This window comes from Scyliorhinus torazame, chromosome 9, assembly GCF_047496885.1.
Source record: "Scyliorhinus torazame isolate Kashiwa2021f chromosome 9, sScyTor2.1, whole genome shotgun sequence".
Lineage (NCBI taxonomy): Eukaryota > Metazoa > Chordata > Chondrichthyes > Carcharhiniformes > Scyliorhinidae > Scyliorhinus > Scyliorhinus torazame.
Window position 1 is genome coordinate 264374554 of NC_092715.1, and position 25048 is coordinate 264399601.

The 25048-nt window shown below is 49.2% G+C and overlaps 1 protein-coding gene across 7 annotated transcripts in view; it reads left to right on the plus strand.

Moving 5' to 3' along the window:
- The window catches only part of trpm3 (transient receptor potential cation channel, subfamily M, member 3), a 416706-nt gene that overhangs the window by 221386 nt on the left and 170272 nt on the right, over positions 1–25048 (plus strand). For 3 of the 7 annotated variants that reach the window (XM_072517382.1, XM_072517385.1, XM_072517387.1), the window contains exon 1: positions 23906–24102. The exons of 2 other annotated variants lie outside the window; for them this stretch is intronic. The gene's annotated coding sequence lies outside the window, so the exon portion shown is untranslated. Of the gene's footprint in view, positions 1–23905; positions 24103–24178; positions 24969–25048 lie in introns of those variants that run through there. 2 more of the 7 variants (XM_072517383.1, XM_072517388.1) reach the window with 1 other exon arrangement.

Consider the following 25048-nt stretch of genomic DNA (forward strand, 5'->3'; position numbering starts at 1 on the left):
TTCCCCTCTCCTCGCCATTGTAGAGCTCGGATGTACAATGTGCACGATTCTCTGGGAGCTCCAACTCTGGCCTCTTGCACATTTTCAAATGATCATTGCCCCACCACTGGGGACCACGGCTTCAGCTGGCTAAGACCTGGATTTCCCCTCCCTAAACCCCTCCCCCATTCTATATGTTTGTCATCTCCTCTTTAAGACCAACCCCCCATTAAAATAAACCTGTCTGAACAAGCGGTTGATCGGCCTGTCCTTATTTTTGTGGCTCGCTACCAAATTGTTTTTGCTGATAGGAACAAAGGGACATGGGAGCAGGAATAGGCCAATCAGCCCATCGAGCCTGTTTCACCATTTATTCCAGCCATGGCTGATCATAGATCACAGAATTTACAGTGCAGCAGGAGGCCATTCAGCCTATCGAGTCTGCAACGGCCCTTGGAAAGAGCCCCCTACGTAAGCCCACACCTCCACCCTATCCCAGTAACCCCACCCAACCTTTTTGGACACTAAGGGACAATTTAGCATGGCCAATCCACCTAACCCGCACATCTTTGAACTGTGGGAGGAAACCGGAGCACCCGGAGGAAGCCCACGCACACACGGGGAGAACGTGCAGACTCCACACAGACAAGCCAGGAATTGAACCTGGGACCCTGGAGCTGTGAAGCAACGGTGCTAACGACTGTGCTACCGCACCATCCCATCATCATTAATGATTGTACTTATTATTTTTTTAATTTATTAATCCTAAAAACAAACCATTGGCATTTCATTATATTAGAGGTGCTAGATAAATGCAAGTTGGTGAAAATGCTCATCTCCTATCGTGCACTAGCCATATTTTGTGAGAGGGTTGCGGAAATATTTGCAGCAATGTAGGGCAAAAACACTATTTGTGTTTTTGGAGTTTTACCTTGCATCTAATAATCCAGACACCCCACTTATTTTTGGCAAGAGCTCTGGTCACTTCTTTCGAGAAATGAGAATTAGATGGACAATCAGTGACATGTGAGTGTCTCAGTCCTCCACAATGATTTGCATTGTATAGCGAGATGAATGTTGCCCCTGCTCATATCCATTGAACAGATTTTATTTTCTCCAAATTCTAGCTTCCTTTGACTTCCGCAACCTTCCTGGCATTTAGAATTCCCATCGGATTAATGTCAATCTGTGCACTTGCGCCATCTGTGATCTTCGTGATTAATACTGAGAATGTATGCACCAGCAGAAAGAAGTAATGGGCGGCTTTCTGCATTCCTGACACTAAGTGTTGACGCCGGGGCAGAATTCGTGGACTTTCACGACAGCGAAACTGGCGCTGAACCTGGATCGATTCAGCGACTGCGGAGGGGCTAGCACCAGCACCACGTGGAACACAATCGATTCCAATGAGAAACGGTGCGGGATTCGCCGGGTCCGTGATTGACACTCGGGAGGCTGACAAGCTGCAGCCGCGCACACACATTACACTCCCCACACACACTCATCCCAGCCGCACACACACATTACACTCCCCACGCACACTCATCCCAGCCGCACACACACATTACACTCCCCACACACACTCATCCCAGCCGCACACACACATTACACTCCCCACACACACTCATCCCAGCCGCACACACACATTACACTCCCCGCGCACACTCATCCCAGCCGCACACACACATTACACTCCCCACACACTCATCCCAGCCGCACACACACATTACACTCCCCACACACACTCATCCCAGCCGCACACACACATTACACTCCCCACACACACTCATCCCAGCCGCACACACACATTACACTCCCCACACACACTCATCCTAGCCGCACACACACATTACACTCCCCACACACACTCATCCCAGCCGCACACACACATTACATTCCCCACACACACTCATCCCAGCCGCACATACACATTACACTCCTCACACACACTCATCCCAGCCGCACACACACATTACACTCCCCACACACACTCATCCCAGCCGCACACACACATTACACTCCCCACACACACTCACCCCAGCCGCAGATACACATTACACTCCCCACACACACTCATCCCAGCCGCACACACACATTACACTCCCCACACACACTCACCCCAGCCGCAGATACACATTACACTCCCCACACACACTCATCCCAGCCGCACATACACATTACACTCCCTACACACACTAATCCCAGCCGCACACACACATTACACTCCCCACACACACTCATCCCAGCCGCACACACACATTACACTCCCCACACACACTCATCCCAGCCGCACACACACATTACACTCCCCACACACACTCATCCCAGCCGCACGCACACATTACACTCCCCACACACACTCACCCCAGCCGCACACACACATTACACTCCCCACACACACTCATCCCAGCCACACGCACACAGTACACTCCCCACACACACTCATCCCAGCCGCACACACACATTACACTCCCCACACACACTCATCCCAGCCGCACACACACATTACACTCCCCACACACACTCATCCCAGCCGCACACACACATTACACTCTCCACACACACTCATCCCAGCCGCACACACACATTACACTCCCCACACACACTCATCCCAGTCGCACACACACATTACACTCCCCACACACTCATCCCAGCCGCACACACACATTACACTCCCCATGCACACTCATCCCAGCCTCACACACACATTACACTCCCCACACACACTCATCCCAGCCGCACACACACATTACACTCCCCACACACACTCATCCCAGCCGCACACACACATTACACTCCCCACACACACTCATCCCAGCCGCACACACACATTACACTCCCCACACACACTCATCCCAGCCGCACACACACATTACACTCCCCACACACACTCATCCCAGCCGCACACACACATTACACTCCCCACACACTCATCCCAGCCGCACACACACATTACACTCCCCACACACACTCATCCCAGCCACTCACACACATTACACTCCCCACACACTCATCCCAGCCGCACACACACATTACACTCCCCACACACACTCATCCCAGCCACTCACACACATTACACTCCCCACACACTCATCCCAGCCGCACACACACATTACACTCCCCACACACACTCATCCCAGCCGCACACACACATTACACTCCCCACACACACTCATCCCAGCCACACACACACATTACACTCCCCACACACACTCATCCCAGCCGCACACACACATTACACTCCCCACACACACTCATCCCAGCCGCACACACACATTACACTCCCCACACACACTGATCCCAGCCACACACACACATTACACTCCCCACACACACTCATCCCAGCCGCACACACACATTACACTCCCCACACACACTCATCCCAGCCGCACACACACATTACACTCCCCACACACACTCATCCCAGCCGCACACACACATTACACTCCCCACACACACTCATCCCAGCCGCACACACACATTACACTCCCCACACACACTCATCCCAGCCGCACACACACATTACACTCCCCACACACTCATCCCTGCCGCACACACACATTACACTCCCCACACACACTCATCCCAGCCACTCACACACATTACACTCCCCACACACTCATCCCAGCCGCACACACACATTACACTCCCCACACACACTCATCCCAGCCACTCACACACATTACACTCCCCACACACTCATCCCAGCCGCACACACACATTACACTCCCCACACACACTCATCCCAGCCGCACACACACATTACACTCCCCACACACACTCATCCCAGCCGCACACACACATTACACTCCCCACACACACTCATCCCAGCCGCACACACACATTACACTCCCCGCGCACACTCATCCCAGCCACACACACACATTACACTCCCCACACACACTCATCCCAGCCGCACACACACATTACACTCCCCACACACACTCATCCCAGCCGCACACACACATTACACTCCCCGCGCACACTCATCCCAGCCACTCACACACATTACACTCCCCACACACTCATCCCAGCCGCACACACACATTACACTCCCCACACACACTCATCCCAGCCGCACACACACATTACACTCCCCACGCACACTCATCCCAGCCGCACACACACATTACACTCCCCACACACACTCATCCCAGCCGCACACACACATTACACTCCCCACACACACTCATCCCAGCCACACACACACATTACACTCCCCACACACACTCATCCCAGCCGCACACACATTACACTCCCCACACACACTCATCCCAGCCGCACACACACATTACACTCCCCACACACACTCATCCCAGCCGCACACACACATTACACTCCCCACACACACTCATCCCAGCCGCACACACACATTACACTCTCCACACACACTCATCCCAGCCGCACACACACATTACACTCCCCACACACACTCATCCCAGTCGCACACACACATTACACTCCCCACACACTCATCCCAGCCGCACACACACATTACACTCCCCATGCACACTCATCCCAGCCTCACACACACATTACACTCCCCACACACACTCATCCCAGCCGCACACACACATTACACTCCCCACACACACTCATCCCAGCCGCACACACACATTACACTCCCCACACACACTCATCCCAGCCGCACACACACATTACACTCCCCACACACACTCATCCCAGCCGCACACACACATTACACTCCCCACACACACTCATCCCAGCCGCACACACACATTACACTCCCCACACACTCATCCCAGCCGCACACACACATTACACTCCCCACACACACTCATCCCAGCCACTCACACACATTACACTCCCCACACACTCATCCTAGCCGCACACACACATTACACTCCCCACACACACTCATCCCAGCCACTCACACACATTACACTCCCCACACACTCATCCCAGCCGCACACACACATTACACTCCCCACACACACTCATCCCAGCCGCACACACACATTACACTCCCCACACACACTCATCCCAGCCACACACACACATTACACTCCCCACACACACTCATCCCAGCCGCACACACACATTACACTCCCCACACACACTCATCCCAGCCGCACACACACATTACACTCCCCACACACACTGATCCCAGCCACACACACACATTACACTCCCCACACACACTCATCCCAGCCGCACACACACATTACACTCCCCACACACACTCATCCCAGCCGCTCACACACATTACACTCCCCACACACACTCATCCCAGCCGCACACACACATTACACTCCCCACACACACTCATCCCAGCCGCACACACACATTACACTCCCCACACACACTCATCCCAGCCGCACACACATTACACTCCCCACACACTCATCCCTGCCGCACACACACATTACACTCCCCACACACACTCATCCCAGCCACTCACACACATTACACTCCCCACACACTCATCCCAGCCGCACACACACATTACACTCCCCACACACACTCATCCCAGCCACTCACACACATTACACTCCCCACACACTCATCCCAGCCGCACACACACATTACACTCCCCACACACACTCATCCCAGCCGCACACACACATTACACTCCCCGCGCACACTCATCCCAGCCACTCACACACATTACACTCCCCACACACTCATCCCAGCCGCACACACACATTACCCTCCCCACACACACTCATCCCAGCCACTCACACACATTACACTCCCCACACACTCATCCCAGCCGCACACACACATTACACTCCCCGCGCACACTCATCCCAGCCACACACACACATTACACTCCCCACACACACTCATCCCAGCCGCACACACACATTACACTCCCCACACACACTCATCCCAGCCGCACACACACATTACACTCCCCGCGCACACTCATCCCAGCCACTCACACACATTACACTCCCCACACACTCATCCCAGCCGCACACACACATTACACTCCCCACACACACTCATCCCAGCCGCACACACACATTACACTCCCCACACACACTCATCCCAGCCGCACACACACATTACACTCCCCACACACACTCATCCCAGCCGCACACACACATTACACTCCCCACACACACTCATCCCAGCCACACACACACATTACACTCCCCACACACACTCATCCCAGCCGCACACACATTACACTCCCCACACACACTCATCCCAGCCGCACACACACATTACACTCCCCACACACACTCATCCCAGCCGCACACACACATTACACTCCCCACACACACTCATCCCAGCCGCACACACACATTACACTCTCCACACACACTCATCCCAGCCGCAAACACACATTACACTCCCCACACACACTCATCCCAGTCGCACACACACATTACACTCCCCACACACTCATCCCAGCCGCACACACACATTACACTCCCCATGCACACTCATCCCAGCCTCACACACACATTACACTCCCCACACACACTCATCCCAGCCGCACACACACATTACACTCCCCACACACACTCATCCCAGCCGCACACACACATTACACTCCCCACACACACTCATCCCAGCCGCACACACACATTACACTCCCCACACACACTCATCCCAGCCGCACACACACATTACACTCCCCACACACACTCATCCCAGCCGCACACACACATTACACTCCCCACACACTCATCCCAGCCGCACACACACATCACACTCCCCACACACACTCATCCCAGCCACTCACACACATTACACTCCCCACACACTCATCCCAGCCGCACACACACATTACACTCCCCACACACACTCATCCCAGCCACTCACACACATTACACTCCCCACACACTCATCCCAGCCGCACACACACATTACACTCCCCACACACACTCATCCCAGCCGCACACACACATTACACTCCCCACACACACTCATCCCAGCCACACACACACATTACACTCCCCACACACACTCATCCCAGCCGCACACACACATTACACTCCCCACACACACTCATCCCAGCCGCACACACACATTACACTCCCCACACACACTGATCCCAGCCACACACACACATTACACTCCCCACACACACTCATCCCAGCCGCACACACACATTACACTCCCCACACACACTCATCCCAGCCGCACACACACATTACACTCCCCACACACACTCATCCCAGCCGCACACACACATTACACTCCCCACACACACTCATCCCAGCCGCACACACACATTACACTCCCCACACACACTCATCCCAGCCGCACACACACATTACACTCCCCACACACTCATCCCTGCCGCACACACACATTACACTCCCCACACACACTCATCCCAGCCACTCACACACATTACACTCCCCACACACTCATCCCAGCCGCACACACACATTACACTCCCCACACACACTCATCCCAGCCACTCACACACATTACACTCCCCACACACTCATCCCAGCCGCACACACACATTACACTCCCCACACACACTCATCCCAGCCGCACACACACATTACACTCCCCACACACACTCATCCCAGCCGCACACACACATTACACTCCCCACACACACTCATCCCAGCCGCACACACACATTACACTCCCCGCGCACACTCATCCCAGCCACACACACACATTACACTCCCCACACACACTCATCCCAGCCGCACACACACATTACACTCCCCACACACACTCATCCCAGCCGCACACACACATTACACTCCCCGCGCACACTCATCCCAGCCACTCACACACATTACACTCCCCACACACTCATCCCAGCCGCACACACACATTACACTCCCCACACACACTCATCCCAGCCGCACACACACATTACACTCCCCACACACACTCATCCCAGCCGCACACACACATTACACTCCCCACACACACTCATCCCAGCCGCACACACACATTACACTCCCCACACACACTCATCCCAGCCGCACACACACATTACACTCCCCGCGCACACTCATCCCAGCCACTCACACACATTACACTCCCCACACACTCATCCCAGCCGCACACACACATTACACTCCCCACACACACTCATCCCAGCCGCACACACACATTACACTCCCCACACACACTCATCCCAGCCGCACACACACATTACACTCCCCACACACACTCATCCCAGCCGCACACACACATTACACTCCCCACACACACTCATCCCAGCCACACACACACATTACACTCCCCACACACACTCATCCCAGCCGCACACACATTACACTCCCCACACACACTCACCCCAGCCGTACACACACATTACACTCCCCACACACACTCATCCCAGCCGCACACACACATTACACTCCCCACACACACTCATCCCAGCCAACAAGATGGCACTGGTTGTGCTGGAGCCCGCCCATACAGCGGATGGGTCGGCTGGGGCCAGACTGGGGGGGACGACCTATACGACCCGTGGTCTGAAGTTCACAGTAGGCAGTCAGCAGTGTGCGCAGTTGCATGGCTGCCTTGCAGGTTGCGGCAATGGTGTTCCATGCCTGTCTACTCCCAACCCTACAGCCCACCTCCTGGCCACCCCCCCGCTACTCCCCCCGGCCCTGGCAGAAGCCCTCCAGCCAGCGGCACAACTGTCAGCAATCTATGGTGATGTTGGACACTCCATAACCCCTCTCTCTCCCTCAGCAACCACAAAGCCGGTTTCACGATTTTTAAAAAGCATTGCGGAGGCCCTGGAGAATACAGGGTCAGGCCCATTGATGACATGCAAACTGTGTTTACTATACGTGCGTTCCAGTACGCATTGACGCCACTGTCGAGGTAACGGAGAATTGTGATTTGGCGTCAAATGGGCGCCCGCCGCCCTTTTGGCGTTGGAACTGATTCTCCACGCAATCGCGTTTTCGCGATTTTGACGTCAGTCAATGGAGATTCCCGCCCCAGTTGTGAGTCTCAATTTCCAGCGGGTAGACGGATATAGATAGAATTAAACAAAGTAGCACCTTGTGGTAGGCTATATTAGGGGTATCGCGGTACTTAGGTGGGATGTACCTTATACTGTAGTTTGAGTGGTGGAACCTGCCTGCTGGTTCCGCCCAGCAGGCGGAGAATAAGAGTCTGTGTTTCACCCACAGCAGTCATTCTATACCGGAGCTGCTGGGTTAACCACTTGTTCATTAAAGCCTTCAATTGGACCACAATCTCGCTTCAGTAGTGATTGATCGTGCATCAATTTAGTGGACAAGAATTGAAGAATGGCTGCTCTCCGCATCAAGCCAGAGTGTCTACAAATCAACCCTCACGCGGCAAATGCAGCAGCAACTTTTAAACATTGGCTGGCACGTTTCAACGGGTACATCAGGACAGCCCTGACTACCCCCACGGAGGAACAGAAAATGCAAGTCCTCCACTCAAGGCTGAGCCCAGAAATCTACATGCTTATCAAAGACGCGGACGGTTTCGGGGACGCAATGACTTTGTTAAAAGAGCACTACGTCCGCGCTGTGAATCAGGTATAGGCTCGGCATCTTTTAGCTACCAGACGGCAGATCCCAGGGGAATCACTGGACGATTTTTACCGCACATTGTTAGTGTTAGTTAGAAACTGTAACTGTCCACAAGTCTCAGCCAATGACCACACCGAACTCTTAGTATGGGATGCCTTTGTTGCGGGCATGCTGTCCTCTAAAATCCGCCAGCGACTGCTGGAAAACGACACGCTAGGGCTTAAAGTGGCACGGAAACTAGATGTAGCCTCCCCCAATGCCCAGGCCTGCGTTCCCGACCTCGCGGTACCCGCATGGACAGGGTGGACCCCACCCGCGACCGATTCCAAAGCACCCCTAAATTCCCCACAAGCTTGTGCAGTGCGGCAGCCAGGAAACCCCGGGAGGGGGGGCTCCAAAACATTCCAAAAGTACTTGTCAATCAATCAAATACATTTTGAAATGTGGCCACTGTTGTAACATAAGGAACCCGACGACCATTTTTGTGCAAAGCAAGCTCCCACAAACGTGTTAATGACCAGATAATCTATTCTTTTGCGATGTTGGGTGAAGGATAAACATTGGCCAGGACAATCCGGGAGAACTTCCTTGCTCTTCTTCGAAATTGCGCAGTGGAATCTTCAATCGAAGAGGACAGGCAGGGCTTCAGTTTAACGTCGCAGCTGAAAGACATCATCTCGAACTAAGCAGCACTGCTTCAGTATTGCACTGGGAGCGTCAGCCCAGATATTGTCCGTAAGGCTCTCAGGGGGATCTTGAGCCCATGGTCCATTCGATTCAGCGAGAATGCTACCTGCTGTGTTGTGGCGGACGATGCACCAGTGTTGCGTTTACGCATTAAGCCATGGGGAGAGACGTTTGATATTCCAGACGAACCGCACAGCCAAACATGGTGAAACTGAATCACTCTGTTTTCATTCCCAGGTTTCTGTCCTGTCGGCTAAAATTAATCACTGTTTCTTGTGCTTAAGGAAATTGATATTTTTTAATAGACCTACTTGCATTCAAATTTCAGCAAGCTGAATTAGAATGGCCTACCTCCTTAGAGAAAGAAAGGCTTTAAATTCAATCAAATCCCATTTGTTATTGGTTTCCAATTGTGGAACTGGCCACCTTGGAGATTTCATGGAACGCTAGCCACATACAGATCGCCCCCTAGCAATTGTACGAAGCATTTTTATTCCCTTGCATCACACTCTGAACAAAGCTATCTCTGGCTTGGAAAAGGGCGATGAATCTTTTGGGGTCTTACTGTCCAGAATTATGGGTGGGACTTTCCTGCCTTACCTGCCAGTAGGATCTTCTGGGGTGGGGGTGGGGGTGGCAGGGGGCTGGAAAATCCCACCTGTGAGTCTACAATTTCTGGAGCGGCCGGCCAATGGGGTTTCCCATTGTGGACCCCCCCCACGCCATCGGGATATCCCCGGGCGTGAGTGCACTCCCGGCTAAACGGATGGTCCTGCCGATGGAGAATCCATTTTTTATTAATAAATTTAGAGTACCGAATTAATTTTTTTGATTTGATTGGATTTATTGTCACATGTACTGAAGTACAGTTAAAAGTATTTTTCTGTGGCCGAGGGAACGAACACAGTATGTACATAGTAGACAAAAACAGAATAATCGACAGAGTACATTGACAAACGGTACATCGACAAACAGTGATTAGTTACAGTGCGGAACAAGGGGCCAAACAAAGCAAATACATGAGCAAGAGCAGCATAGGGCGTCGTGAATAGTGATCTTACAGGGAATCGATCAGTCCGAGGGGGAGATGTTGAGGAGTCTAGTAGCTGTGGGGAAGAAGCTGTTCCCATGTCTGGATGTGCGGGTCTTCAGACTTCTGTCCCTTCTGCCTGATGGAAGAGCCTGGAAGATGGCAATGACTGGGCGGGAGGGATAATTTAATTTTCCAGTTAAGGGGCAATTTAGCGTGGCCAATCCACATATTTGGGTTGTGGGGGGTGAGGCCCACGCAGACATGGGGAGAATGTGTAAACTCCACACGGACAGTGATCCGGGCCGGGATCGAACCCTGTCCTCGGTGCCGTGAGGCAGCAGTGCTAACCACTGCGCCACCGTGCCGCCCGAACCGACAGAAAATCCAGCCCCTGGTGTCTACCCTTTCACCAGATCATGAGTCTGAGGGTTTACGTGCTTGCAAAGAACTTACAGTCAGTCAATGATTGCACCCACTTGTTAGTACCCATTAGATTTTGTAGGAGGGAAGTGTTACTGAAACAGCACACTATGAAAACACACTGTTTAACGGTGACACAACATAGAAATTTCCCTTCAGCTTGAAACAAGATATATTGCAGAAAACATTGACCCAGATTTTTCCATGCTAGTGACATAAATTGTCATAATGTTCCTTCATTTCTCCTCTGAAACTGACAGAAACCTCACTGGAGTCCGCACATATACAGTTAATCGCCAAACTCCAGAAGTTGTCTGTAATTCTACGCTTCTCCACAGGGTGCACTGTTGAGGTAACCCAGACTGCAATCAATTAGAAATCACTGAACTGTTGAGTGTTTCTACTCTTCCGCTCTTAGTCTCACTAGAGAAACCCTTGAGAAAGTTACAGCTGGTTGAATGAGATGTAACTGGGTTTTTAAATGGTGCACTAAGTTCATAATTACTACTGAGCAGTTTCGCTGGTCCTAAAAGAGGCATTTTATATTGTAGGACGTCAAACTACTGAAATCCCACATCTTTGGTGCCACTCCAATCAATCTCCTCTGCACTACCTCCAACTCTTGATATTCTTCCTAACGTGTGGTGCACAGAATTGGCACTGAGCTCCAGCTGGGGTAACCAATGAAGGTTTCCTCAGTTTTATTTCACTTTATTGAAATTGTATAAAAGGCGTAGAGTTCATTTTTTCCACTGTGTGAATGACCCACAGAATTAACCTATGTTTTTGGAATTCGAAGCAAATAAAATTCAACAAGGCCTAAATTCCAAAGTAAGTTCCTCCCTTGCATCTAATCATATCAAATGAGGCAAACTGCTGACACCGACAGAAGGTCATCAAGGGGGCTAAACCTGGCGAATGGTGCTGAGGTACTGAGCTGTCATGACCTGACTGACTGGCGGAACCTTCTATGTGCCAAAGTCCCCAGGGCGAATACGGAAGAACAGCTTTGGCCCTTTCCAACCTCATGATACCACCTCATTGCAGTGAGCATTGTGAGGCCCTTAGTGTCTGAAAGGTTACAGCTAACTCAAGGCACAGATGTAAAGGAACATACTTTCCGCACTTGTACACGGGATGATGCAGTTCTCAAAAGAGACGCTAATTAACATAGGGATGTAAAAGCAATCAGGTAGAAAAGCTTCTCAGGTAAGCTCAGGAACGGATTGGCCGAGTAGAGACCAAGGCCAAATCATTTTTTGTGCATTAATAATAATAATCTTTATTAGTGTCACAAGTAGGCTTACACCAACACTGCAATGAAGTTTCTGTGAAAAGCCCCCAGTGATGCAGGCTCCTTCAGTTTCCACGTTGCAATAGCTTACTCCTCCGCCCCTGTGCTGGTACCTCTTGGATGCTACCACTGAACAAGAAAAGGAAGAGCATTCACTCCAGAAATAATGTTTATTTTATCGGGCTAAAAATAGTTTGAGTAAATTAATTGTGGCAAGTTGACAATGGAGAGCTAATTTACATTTAGATATCTTCATTCACAAACCTAGGACGTCCCCAAGCACGTTGCAGCCAGCCAAGCACCTTTGAAGTCTGGTCACTGTCGTGATGGAGGAAACGCGGCAACCAATTTGCACACAGCAAGATCCCACTAATAGCAGTATGATAATGACCAGATTACCTCTTTCAATAATGATTGTTGAGGGATGACGTTTGGACCCAGGACATCGAGAGGAAGTCTTATGTGTGGAAATAGTGGCTATGGGACTTTTTGTATCCACCTTAGAGGGCAGAATGGGCCTTGGTTTAATGGCTCACCTGAAAGATGCAACCTCGGAATTTGTGACCTTAACATATTTAGGTTTGACGCGAAGGGGCCTCGATATTTAGGCACATCCCAAAGTAGAGTAAATGGATGCAGTGATGTAAGGGGTGGGTTTCACCTGGTCCTACGGGGTTCTTACACAGCACGTGACGCCCAGATGACTCTGTCTGCCCCTCCGAAGAATGCCGATACTATTTGCTCCCCTCACCGGTAGAGTGAAAGCAATTGTCATACTGGATGAACCAAACACTTCCCACATTCCCAGACTGGAATCACTAATCCGTTTGGTGTATCAGTTATTTTTCTGCTTATGCTACACTGGAATGTGTACATTGGAATGAAGCAAATGGCGTGAATTTGCTTCCAGCTATTCCTAACACGTGTTTTAGGTGGCACTCTAATTGTATTCCCATTTGCACCCTCCTTCTTAGCTTCTTCAAAACTTAACACGACAGTTACAAAGATTTTGTTGACTTTACAGTACAGAAACAGACCGCACGGCCCAACTGGTCAATGCTGGTGTTAATGGTCAACTCCTCCCTGTCAAGTGCATGCTTTTGCAATTACATTATTAAGCTAATTGCGTTGTTAAAGGCAGATGCTGATCATTGGCTCAACCTTCAATAGAATGTAAATGGACATAGCTGGAGCGGTTGGGGTTGTGCAAACCATAAGGAATTTGTAACTCTTCATGACACATGAACAGACGAGGTATAGAAGGATACAGGCGGTTTGTCTAGATAGGACACGTGATTGGTGCAGGCTTGGAGGGCCAAAGGTCTGTTCCTGTCCTGTCCTGTTCTTTGTTCTGCTGAGCTGCGGGAAGAATAAACTTGTTATGGGTAAAAGCCAAGCTCCTGTATTTTTCCTCCACCATATGTTATCATCCATCTTAACACTCCCACCCTTTTTCCCCTCATTATCACCATACCCTTTTATTCCTTTCTCCCTCATGTCTTTATCCAGCTTCCCCTTAAATGTATCGATACAATTCACCTCAACCATGCCCTGTGGGAGCTAGTTCCACATTCTCACCACTCTCTGCATGCTTGTGTTTATCAGTTGCTATCTTTTATTAATGGCCCCTAATTCTGGGCTCCCCTGACAGAGTGAAAACATCTTCCCCACATGAACGCTCGCGAACCCCTTTGCCATTTCAAAGGCCCCCGGTCAGGTCACCCCCTGGGCCTTCAGTGTTCCAGAGAAAAGAGGTTCAGCTTGTTCAGAACAGATTAGGACAAATTTCAAAAAGAATAACTTGAAACAAAAGAAACAGTGTGTTTGAGAAAAAAAGCTTAATGCATACGAAAGGAAATTCATTTGTCCAGAAAGATTGTTGATAAGTCTTAAGCCTCCGACGTCTGAAATGCTAAAGGAATTTAATTATACAGCACATTCCTATAATGTCACAGCGGGTACTTGCTACATGGCTTGTTGCTTATTACTTCAACTTTGTTTCAGTAAGAATTCCTGTTAAATTCTTGTGGGATTTAAGCTAATACGGATTAAGTCCTTCATTAAGCCCATGTTAATTAGTGCTTCAGTGCACTGTTAACTGGTACAAGGGATTAATCCGTTCGATTGGTAACAGTACAGCCATCACTGCCTAGTACGAGAACATGGAGTTGGCAAGCTAGACATATTTAGCACCCTTCTCATGCTGTATTTGAGTACACCATTCAAGCCTCTTTTTTAAAAAAACAAGCATCCTCCTTTTACTCAAGATAATAATTTTCCGGATCACAATAACGATGAAGGAATGGTCTGTAGAATCTAATGTTTGCTCCACTTATACTCAAGTGAAGGAGCCTGTTCGAGTTATGCCCTATCTATTTCAAGTATTCATCATTTAAAAACCAGACAGGAAGGTACAATAAAAAATAACTTAAGCCTGCAGGCATGACATTTTCTGATGTATGGTAGGTGTTTATTTATCCAAGAGAATAGCAGGTTATGCTACTTTTTTTCTGAATACATTCTTTCTGAAGGAATTCCTCTCTTGCCCACTCCCTGTACCACTGCTGCCAGTGTAGTGGGAAGCCTTTAAATGAATGATAATTTCACTGAGTCATTTTATTCACTTAACTGTACCACTATTTAATTGGGTTTAAATGGAGAAGGTGCAAGAAAGAATCAAAAGAACGATGCAGGAACTTTGGGATCTGCTCCTCTGAGGGAAGGCTGCAAAGGCCGGGATTCTTCCCCTCGCAAAGAAAAGGCTGAGGGGTGTCCCGAGAGAGCTCTTTAAAATTATAAAGGGGGTTGAGAGGTTAGGTGCGGAAAATATGTTTCCACTCATAAACCTAAGATGGGGCTGGGAAAAATATCAGCCATGATTGAATGGCGGAGCAGACTCGATGGGCCGAGTGGCCTAATTCTGCTCCTTTGTCTTATGGTTACCAACAAATACAATAGGAAATTCAGGAGCCATCTATTTATCCAGAGAGAGGTGAGACTCTGGAACTGGCTAGCACAAGCACTGGTTGAGATGATGAGCATAGATGCCTTTAAGGGGGAGCTGGATAAACTTAGCGAAGGAGGCTACAGTCTAGATCAGTTCAAAATACTCACCAGCAGTGTGATTTAAGATTCAGAAAGATACCACAGTTATTTATTCTTTTAACCCAGCCCAGTGGCGTGGAAATAATGATGTGCAGAAGCACCATCCTGTTATGATAACCTGGTGAATGTTTTCTTTGGACACTGCGTCAATGCTGCCCTAGGTCGATGACCACTTGGCCCATCAAGTTTGTGCTGACCTGAAAAGACCTATCCAGCCTAATCCCACTTTCCAGCACTTAGTCCATAACCCAGGATGTTACAGCACGTCGGATGTATATCCAAGTATTTTATAAATACAATAAGGTTCTCTGCCTCTACCACTCTTCCAGGCAGTGAGTCCCAGACCCCATCACTCTCTGCCTGAAAACGTTCCTCCTCAACCCCCCTCTAATCCTTCTTCCAGTTATTTTAAATCTCTGCCTGCCCCCTGGTTATTGACCTTTATGCGAAGGCAAATAGCTCTTTCCTATCCATTCTATCTAGGCCCATTCTCAATTCTACACACTTCAGTTGCATCCCCTTTTAACCTCCTTGATTCCAAAGAAAACAACCCTAGCCTATCCAATCTTTCCTCGTAGTTTAAATTTCTCCATTCTTGGCAACATCATCACGCGATATTGATACGAAGCCCCGGCTAGCCCCCACAGTTGGGCTGTGAAGTTCCCACTGTGTTATTTGAAGAAGAGCTGGCAAGGTCCTTCCTGGGCTCCTGAGCCAATATTTAACCTTCAAATAACGTCACCAGAAACGCTGATGATCTAGTCATTTCATTTGCTCCAAAATTGGCGTACAATGCCCTCAGCTGCCTGGGCCTGGAATACTCTTCCTAAATATAGTCTGTCTACCTCTCACCCCTCCTTTAAGGCGCTCCTTAAAACCTATCACGTGTACCAGGTTTTTGACCATTCTGTCCTAATATCTCTTTGCGTGACTTGATGTCAGATTTTGTTTGATAACCCAATTTGGGACATTTTATTACAATAAATGCCTAATACAAATCAAGCTGTTGCAACATGCACTTTAGGAGACAATGGGACTCTTCTTTTAGATTTCCCTGATCCCTTTTGCCTAGAAGAGGATTAGGCCCAAAGTGGACTGTGCGTGGCCTCCCAGGCTCTGCCTGCTACCCTTCCCCTTCTCCGATGTTGGTGGGCTAGCTGACTATGCCCCTTGGCAACAGTTCAGAAGACTGTGACCGCCCCTCACTAAACAGCAACTGAACTGTGGGCACATCTCGGGTGAGGGACCTTCAGCTGAACAAACTCAAAGGCCAACGCCAAATGGGTCCTGTCATCACGACCACCTTGGGGGCAGCGATCCCAATTCGGAACTCTGGCTGAAATCTGGATTTGGTACTGGGTAATGAACCGGGCTAGGTGTTAGATTTGGAGGTAGGTGAGCACTTTGGTGATAGTGACCACAATTCGATTAGGTTTACTTTAGCGATGGAAAGGGATAGGTATATACTGCAGGGCAAGAGTTATAGCTGGGGGAAAGGCAATTATGATGCGATTAGGCAAGACTCAGGATGCATAGGATAGGGAAGGAAACTGCAGGGGATGGGCACAATTGAAATGTGGAGCTTGTTCAAGAAACAGCTACTGCGTGTCCTTGATAAGTATGTACCTGTCAGGCAGGGAGGAAGTGGTCGAGCGAGGGGAGCGTGGTTTACTAAAGTAGTTGAATCACTTGTCAGGAGGAAGAAGGAGGCTTATGTAAAGATGAGACGTGAAGGTTCAGTTAGGGTGCTTGAGAGTTACAGGTTAGCTAGGAAGGACCTAAAGAGAGAGCTAAGAAGAGCCAGGAGGGGACATGAGAAGTCCTTGGCAGGTAGGATCAAGGAAAACCCAAAAGTTTTCTATAGGTACGTCAGGAATAAAAGAATAACTAGGGTAAGAGTAGGACCAGTCAAGGACAGTAGTGGGAAGTTGTGCGTGGAGTCCAAGGAGATAGTAGAGGCGCTAAATGAATATTTTTTGTCAGTATTCACACAGGAAAAAGACAATGTAGTCGAGGAGAATACTGAGATTCAGGCTACTAGACTAGACGGGATTGAGGTTCATAAGGAGGAGGTGTTAGCAATTCTGGAAAGTGTGAAAATAGATAAATCCTCTGGGCCGGATGGGATTTATCCTAGGATCCTCTGGTTGCTAGGGAAGAGATTGCAGAGCCTTTGGCTTTGATCTTTATGTCGTCATTGTCTACAGGAATAGTGCCAGAAGACTGGAGGCTAGCAAATGTTGTCCCCTTGTTCAAGAAGGGGAGTAGAGACAACCCCGGTAACTATAGACCAGTGAGCCTTACTTCTGTTGTGGGCAAAGTCTTGGAAAGGATTATAAGAGATAGGATTTATAATCATCTGGAAAGGAATAATTTGATTATGGATAGTCAACACGGTTTTGTGAAGGGTAGGTTGTGCCTCACAAACCTTATTGAGTTCTTTGAGAAGGTGACCAAACAGGTGGACGAGAGTAAAGCAGTTGATGCGTATATGGATTTCAGTAAAGCGTTTGAAAAGGTTCCCCAAGGTAGGCTATTGCAGAAAATACGGAGGCATGGGATTGAGGGTGATTTAGCTGTTTGGATCAGAAATTGGCTAGCTGTAAGAAGACAGAGGGTGGTGGTTGATGGGAAATGTTCAGCCTGGAGTTCAGTTATTAGTGGTGTACCACAAGGATCTGTTTTGGGGCCACTGCTGTTTGTCATTTTTATAAATGACCTGGAAGAGGGCGTAGAAGGATGGGTGAGTAAATTTGCGGATGACACTAAAGTCGGTGGAGTTGTGGACATTGCGGAAGGATGTTATAAGTTACAGAGGGACATAGATAAGCTGCAGCGCTGGGCTGAGAGATGGCAAATGAAGTTTAATGCAGAAAAGTGTGAGGTGATTCATTTTGGAAGGAGTAACAGGAAGACAGAGCACTGGGCTAATGGTAAGATTCTTGGTCGTGTGGATCTTGGTGTCCATGTACATAGATCCCTGAAAGTTGCCACCCAGGTTGATAGGGTTGTTAAGAAGGAGTGTTAGCTTTTATTGGTAGAGGGATTGAGTTTCGGAGCCATGAGGTCATTTTGCAGCTGTACAAACCTCTGGTGCGGCCGCATTTGGAGTATTGCGTGCAGTTCTGGTCACCGCATTATAGGAAGGACGTGTAAGCATTGGAAAGGGTGCAGAGGAGATTTACCAGGATGTTGCCTGGTATGGAGGGAAGATCTTATGAGGAAAGGCTGAGGGACTTGAGGCTGTTTTTGTTGGAGAGAAGAAGGTGAAGAGGTGACTTAATTGAGGCATACAAGATGATCAGAGGATTAGATAGGGTGGACAGTGAGAGCCTTTGCCCTCAGATGGTGATGGCTAGGACAAGGGGACATAGCTTTAAATTGAGGGGAGATAGATATAGGACAGATGTCAGAGGTAGGTTCTTTAATCAGAGAGTAGTAAGGGCGTGGAATGCCCTGCCTGCAACAGTAGTGGACTCGCCAACATTAAGGGCATTCAAATGGTCATTGGATAGACATATGGACGATAAGGGAATAGTGTAGATGGGCTTTAGAGTGGCTTCACAGGTCGGCGCAACATTGAGGGCCGAAGGGCCTGTACTGCGCTGTAATATTCTATTATTATTGTTCTATCTTCCCCACCTTGCAAACCTGCAAGATTATTCTTCACCATCCTGCCTCAAATCATTGCCCCCAAAATCATCACATCAGTACTGTGCATGGGATCCTGCTGTGCGCAAATCCCACAATTCCTACATCACCCCAGTGGCTATACTCCAAAAAGTACTTGATTGGCCGCAAAACGCTTTGGGGCGCCCTGAGGTCACAAAAGGCACAGCACGTAAAGGCAATTTCTGTCTGTCTCAAAGCAATTTTCAAAGCGGTGAAATAGGATCTGCGTGATTGAGATGAGAAGCGTTGAAGGCGGCAGCTGGCATTGAGGACGTTTCTTTGTTGCATTCTCTGCCGTAGCAGAGTGGTTGCGACGATGTAGAATACCAATCACCCGTCTCCTCAGAAAGTCAGGCGGAGGCTGAGGAACTGCTCCAGCAGGTATTCAGACATTTGGTCAAAGTCACTCCGTCAAACGGTCTCCCAGCCATCCCGTGCTCAAATTAAGTCTCCAGAGTGAGATCAAACACTGGCCCAGAAAACAAAAAGCGAAAGGAACAACTTTACATGATTTGTTTCAAGTGGGATTAATTAGCCAGCGATAGACAAAACAGCCCAGTACCTGGAAAGGGGCCTAGGAATAAGGAGGAGACCATTTATCCCTTAGGCCCCATTGCACCATGCACTGACACCATGGCTGACCTGCTAACTCCATATACCCACCTCGGCTCCACGCCCTTTTATACCTCTGGTTAATAAAAACCCATCAACCTCAGATCTAAAATTAACAATTGACTGGGCATCAATTGGCCCTTGTGGAAGAGAGTTCCAAACATCTACCAGCCTCACAGGCAGAAGTGAGACTGGTGGTCTCCAAACTTGGAGACTTTATTTGGATCCCAGGGTCAATTTAGTCATGGAAAGCTTACATCCAATTAGCTCAGGTTCCCAGCTATATATGGTAGGTCTTTTTCTTGAGGTAGCCCCTGAGACTGCTCACTTCAAATATTGAGATGAAGGCTCTTGCACCCATTCCCGGACCTGAAATTGGTGACATCATTCGATGCTTGTATCGCCAGAAACCCCAACTACTTTCTCAGGCTATGAATCATACTGATCAGGGAGGCACCGCAGGGAGTGGTGGAACCTCAATATCTATTTTTAATCTTTTTTCATGAACTTTATTGTCACAAGTAGGCTTACATTAACACTGCAATGAAGTTACTGTGAAAAGCCCCCAATTGCCACATTCCGGCGCCTGTTCAGGTACACAGGGGGAGAATTCAGAATGTCCAATTCACCACGCAGACTTTCATAGAGTTTCATAGAATTTACAGTGCAGAAGGAGGCCATTCGGCCCATCGAGCCTGCACCAGCCCTAGGAAAGAGCACCCTACCTAAGCCCCACACCTCCATCCCATCCCCTTTATCCCCATAACCTAGTAACCCCACCTAACCGTTTTTGAACACTAAGGGGCAATTTAGAATAGCCAATCCCACCTACCCTGCACATCTTTGGACTGTGGGAGGAAGCCGGAGCACCCGGAGGAAACCCATGCACACACAGGGAGAACGTGCAGACTCCGCACGGACAGTGACCCAAGCCGGGAATCGAACCTGGGACCCTGGAGCTGTGAAGCCATAGTGCTAACCACTATGCTACCGTACCACCCATGATTTCCCATCCCATCTTATCATAATGTCAAACCAGGAAAAGCAGGGTTGTTCCTACTGACTCGATATTTATATAGCCCAGCCCAGCCGGGCCAACCAATTATCTCCTTTCCCTCCTGGACTCAAGCTGCCAACAGTGAGACCCGAGGGCAGATTTAAGATGGCCCATTGTGACGTTGCAGTTTTAGGTGCTAATTGCCTCCTGTGACTTCATGGGCAGCACGTCATCACCTTGAAGCCAGAAGGGGGCTTCAAACCCTGCTCCAGAGACTTCAGCACCTCGTCCACATTCCCAGTTGAGTGCTGGTGGAGTGCTGCACTGTCTGGAGTGCTGCACTGTCTGGAGTGCTGCACTGTCTGGAGTGCTGCACTGTCTGGAGTGCTGCACTGTCTGACGTGCTGTCTTTCAGATGAGGCATCAAACTGCTTTCCTGGGCAGGTGTGCAAGATTCAGTGGTAGTAATATGAAGAAGGGCGAGGAAATTATATCTTTTGTCAGGAGCTAAAATCAGATCGGGTCATTAATAATAATAAACATGAGGCTTGCATTAACACTGCAGTGAAGTTACTGTGAAATTCCCCGAGTCGCCACACTCCAGCACCTGTTCAGATACACAGAGGGAGAATTCAGAATGTCCAAATTACCTAACAGCACGTCTTTCGGGACTTGTGGGAGGAAACCGGAGCACCCAGAGGAAACCCAGAGGGAGAACGTGCAGACTCCGCACAGACAGTGACCCAAGCCCGGAATCGAACCCGGGACCCTGGAGCTGTGCAGCAACAGTGCTAACCACAGTGCTACTTATCCTTTTGCAGTGTGGGATCTTACTGTGCGTGAATTCGCTGCCGCGTTTCCGACATCACAACGGTGACTTCACTTCAAAATTACTTAATTGGCTGCAAAGCACTTTGGGATGTCCACGAAAGGCACCCAAAAATGCAATTTCGTTCTTTCATGACTTTAGAGCCCTAGGGCATTTAAGAGCTCACCTCATGGAGTTTAGATTTCCTTCCCTACAGGACATTAGTGAACCAGATGGGTTTTGACATCAATCAATTCATGGTCATCGTTTGACTTTTAATTGGAATTCAAATTTCACCATCAAATTTTGAACCTGGGTACAGCAGTTCCCAGATTACTAGTCCAGTGATAAAACCACTATACTACTGCCTGGCTCCATCTCCCTGAGCACCCTTGTCAAACAGCGGGCTAAGACCCATCTCTGCTTTCAAATTACTAATTGAGCTAACATTGACTGCTCGTGGGAGAGATTTTTACTTTGCAGCCAACTTTTGCAAGAAGGAATGTTTCCCAATTTTACTCCTGATTTTATGGCCTTGTTGCGCCTGACATGATGGCGCAACAAGGCCGTTGAATCTCGTGGGAGGCCTCTCGTGAGATTTGCGACACTCGAAATGCCTCGCGAGATTTAGCGGAACTGCGTGAGACGTCGCGATCTGGACCTCGTCCTCACAGGGCAAGATCCAGGCTCATTTAAATATGTCTGCGCCATATTCTCCTGGGCCGGGGAACTAACGGCCTTGCCTGGGAGACCGCGCCTTGACGCCATCTCGTACTGGTCCACACAAATGTGGACCAAGCGCAAGAGCACCTGGGGGCTCCATTGGAGACCCGTGGGCTGTGGGCGGGGTGATATCCTTGCACACCTGCTGCCAGCCTGGCACCTCGGCACTGCCAGCTGGGCACCTCGTCACTGCCGGCCTGGCACCTTGGCACTACCGGCCTGGCATCTTTTCACTGCTACCCAGATACCCTGGCATTGCTACCCTGGTACTGCCATTGTGCCAGGCTGGCAGTGCCAAGCTGCCCAAGTGCCAGCTTGCCCCTGCCAGGGATCAGGCCCGGGAGTGCTTTGCCCTTAAGAGATGGGGTGTGGGAGCGAGGACCCCATAAGAGGGAAGTTGGGTGCAGTGGGGGGTTCCGTAGGCCGCAGTGGGGTGCCTGGGTGGTTGGGGGGGGGGGGAGATTGGGTGGCATTTAAAAATGGTGCCCCAATCTGCCAATACCCGCTCTCCACTGTCGAGCTGAGATCATCCGGGCAGGAAATGATTGAGAGTGCGTTCTGAATGGGGCCTCCCTCGCCAAGGCCAAACAAAACCGGCAAAATCCCTTTGGCGCGGAGAAGCATCCCGCTAAACAGGCCCAAAACGGGACTCTGTTCCTGCCCCGTCAAATTCCCCCCTTAGAGCAAGTGAGAAACAGGAGGGGAATAAAAGACAGAATCACATTCTAAATATACCTTAAAGCAAATGCTTGCTTTGAGGCCCAAAGCAGCACATTTATTGATGGTTTTACTAAAACATGCCTTGCGGATTAATTCAACTTCAGTTGGCCTGGGTCATACAACCGGACAATCCGAGCAAATTATATTCAAGATTAGCTGAAAATCCAAGTAAAAAATTATTAAATGAGAACCCAGTCTCCTGACTGCCTCGATAAATGGATTAGAATCATGGGACTGGTCAGGGCATTAACTATCTCGAGATTTGGAGACTAAATCAAAGGATTTTGTTTTGTCTCCTCAAATACTTATCCTCCGAATGCTGGTTCTTAAATAAGATTAAGCATTGGTGTAAGGGGGAGGACCTGATTAATTCAGAAGAGGAAGTTTGGGATGAGGGACCTTTCAGGGATGGATAAAACAAACAGGATCCTCGTGTTAACAGTCCAAGCCTCTCCCAGTTTTTTTTTTTGTGGGAAGATGTGGAGAAGGAAACCAGCTCTCCCCCTCTGGCTTCGCTCTTCAGCGCTCGGAGAAAGGCAGGAAAAGTGACTCGCAGCATGGACACCATCCAACCAGAAAGTAGGTATCCGTGACAACAGAAGGACTGCCTGAAGAAAAGTCCCTTTGTTTGCTCATGCACCTCATTCAATGATTGCTCATTCATCGACCAAGCTAGGTGCCCCTTTGGAAAGCATTAGAATTCCTCGATAAGTGTCCAGGAGCTATTGTGCTGACAGGTAGAGAAAATGGGACTTTTATTCAAAAGCTAATTAAAGCAAAGCCATTGTTAGTTGGCAGTTTATAAAGCTTGCAGTAAATGCATACAGACTTCAGTTTTTTCATTCTCCCTCCGGCCAAAGTGATCATTAACCAATATATTGCCCTTGACATTCTAATCTGGCCCAGGGTACTTGGCTGTCTGTGAACAGTTGATGTTGGGGTGCGGCCCTGAGTGATTTAATTCTTCCCAGTAGCAATAATGTTTGGTTTGAATGCAGATTAATGTTGAGGTATTAGCATGCTGGTTCTCCACGGGATTAGCTACCCCAGTTGAATTATAAAGTGCCCAAACAATCCCACTCCCTGAGCAGTGTTTTCAGACACGTGCATTTAAAACAAATACCTGATTTGAGTCAAGGGGAAATGTTTTGAGGGCTTTGTTCTTGGATTAAAAGCTCAACCCCAGACTTGCTTTTTAAGGGGCAGTAAGTGTGGGCCGATCTAGCAAAAGGCAAATAGTCTGTGTGGCACATAGCGAGTGCCCTGTAGACCCCGTCTCGAACAGCTGTATGGGTGCGGGTGTTTTTTTAAATGAGTAACAACGCCGAGGTTGAGTGGGCTGTCTGTCACTAACGCAGACACAGCAAGAAACAAGAGAATGATATATGAGGAGTTGGTGAGCACGGCAAGGGAGCACTCCGTTACTTCGCAAAGACCTTCAACAGGTACTGTTGCACTTCGAAATGCATTTATATCTGTCTGAGAGGTGTTGTAAGACCTCTTACTATCTGAGACTTTATGAGGC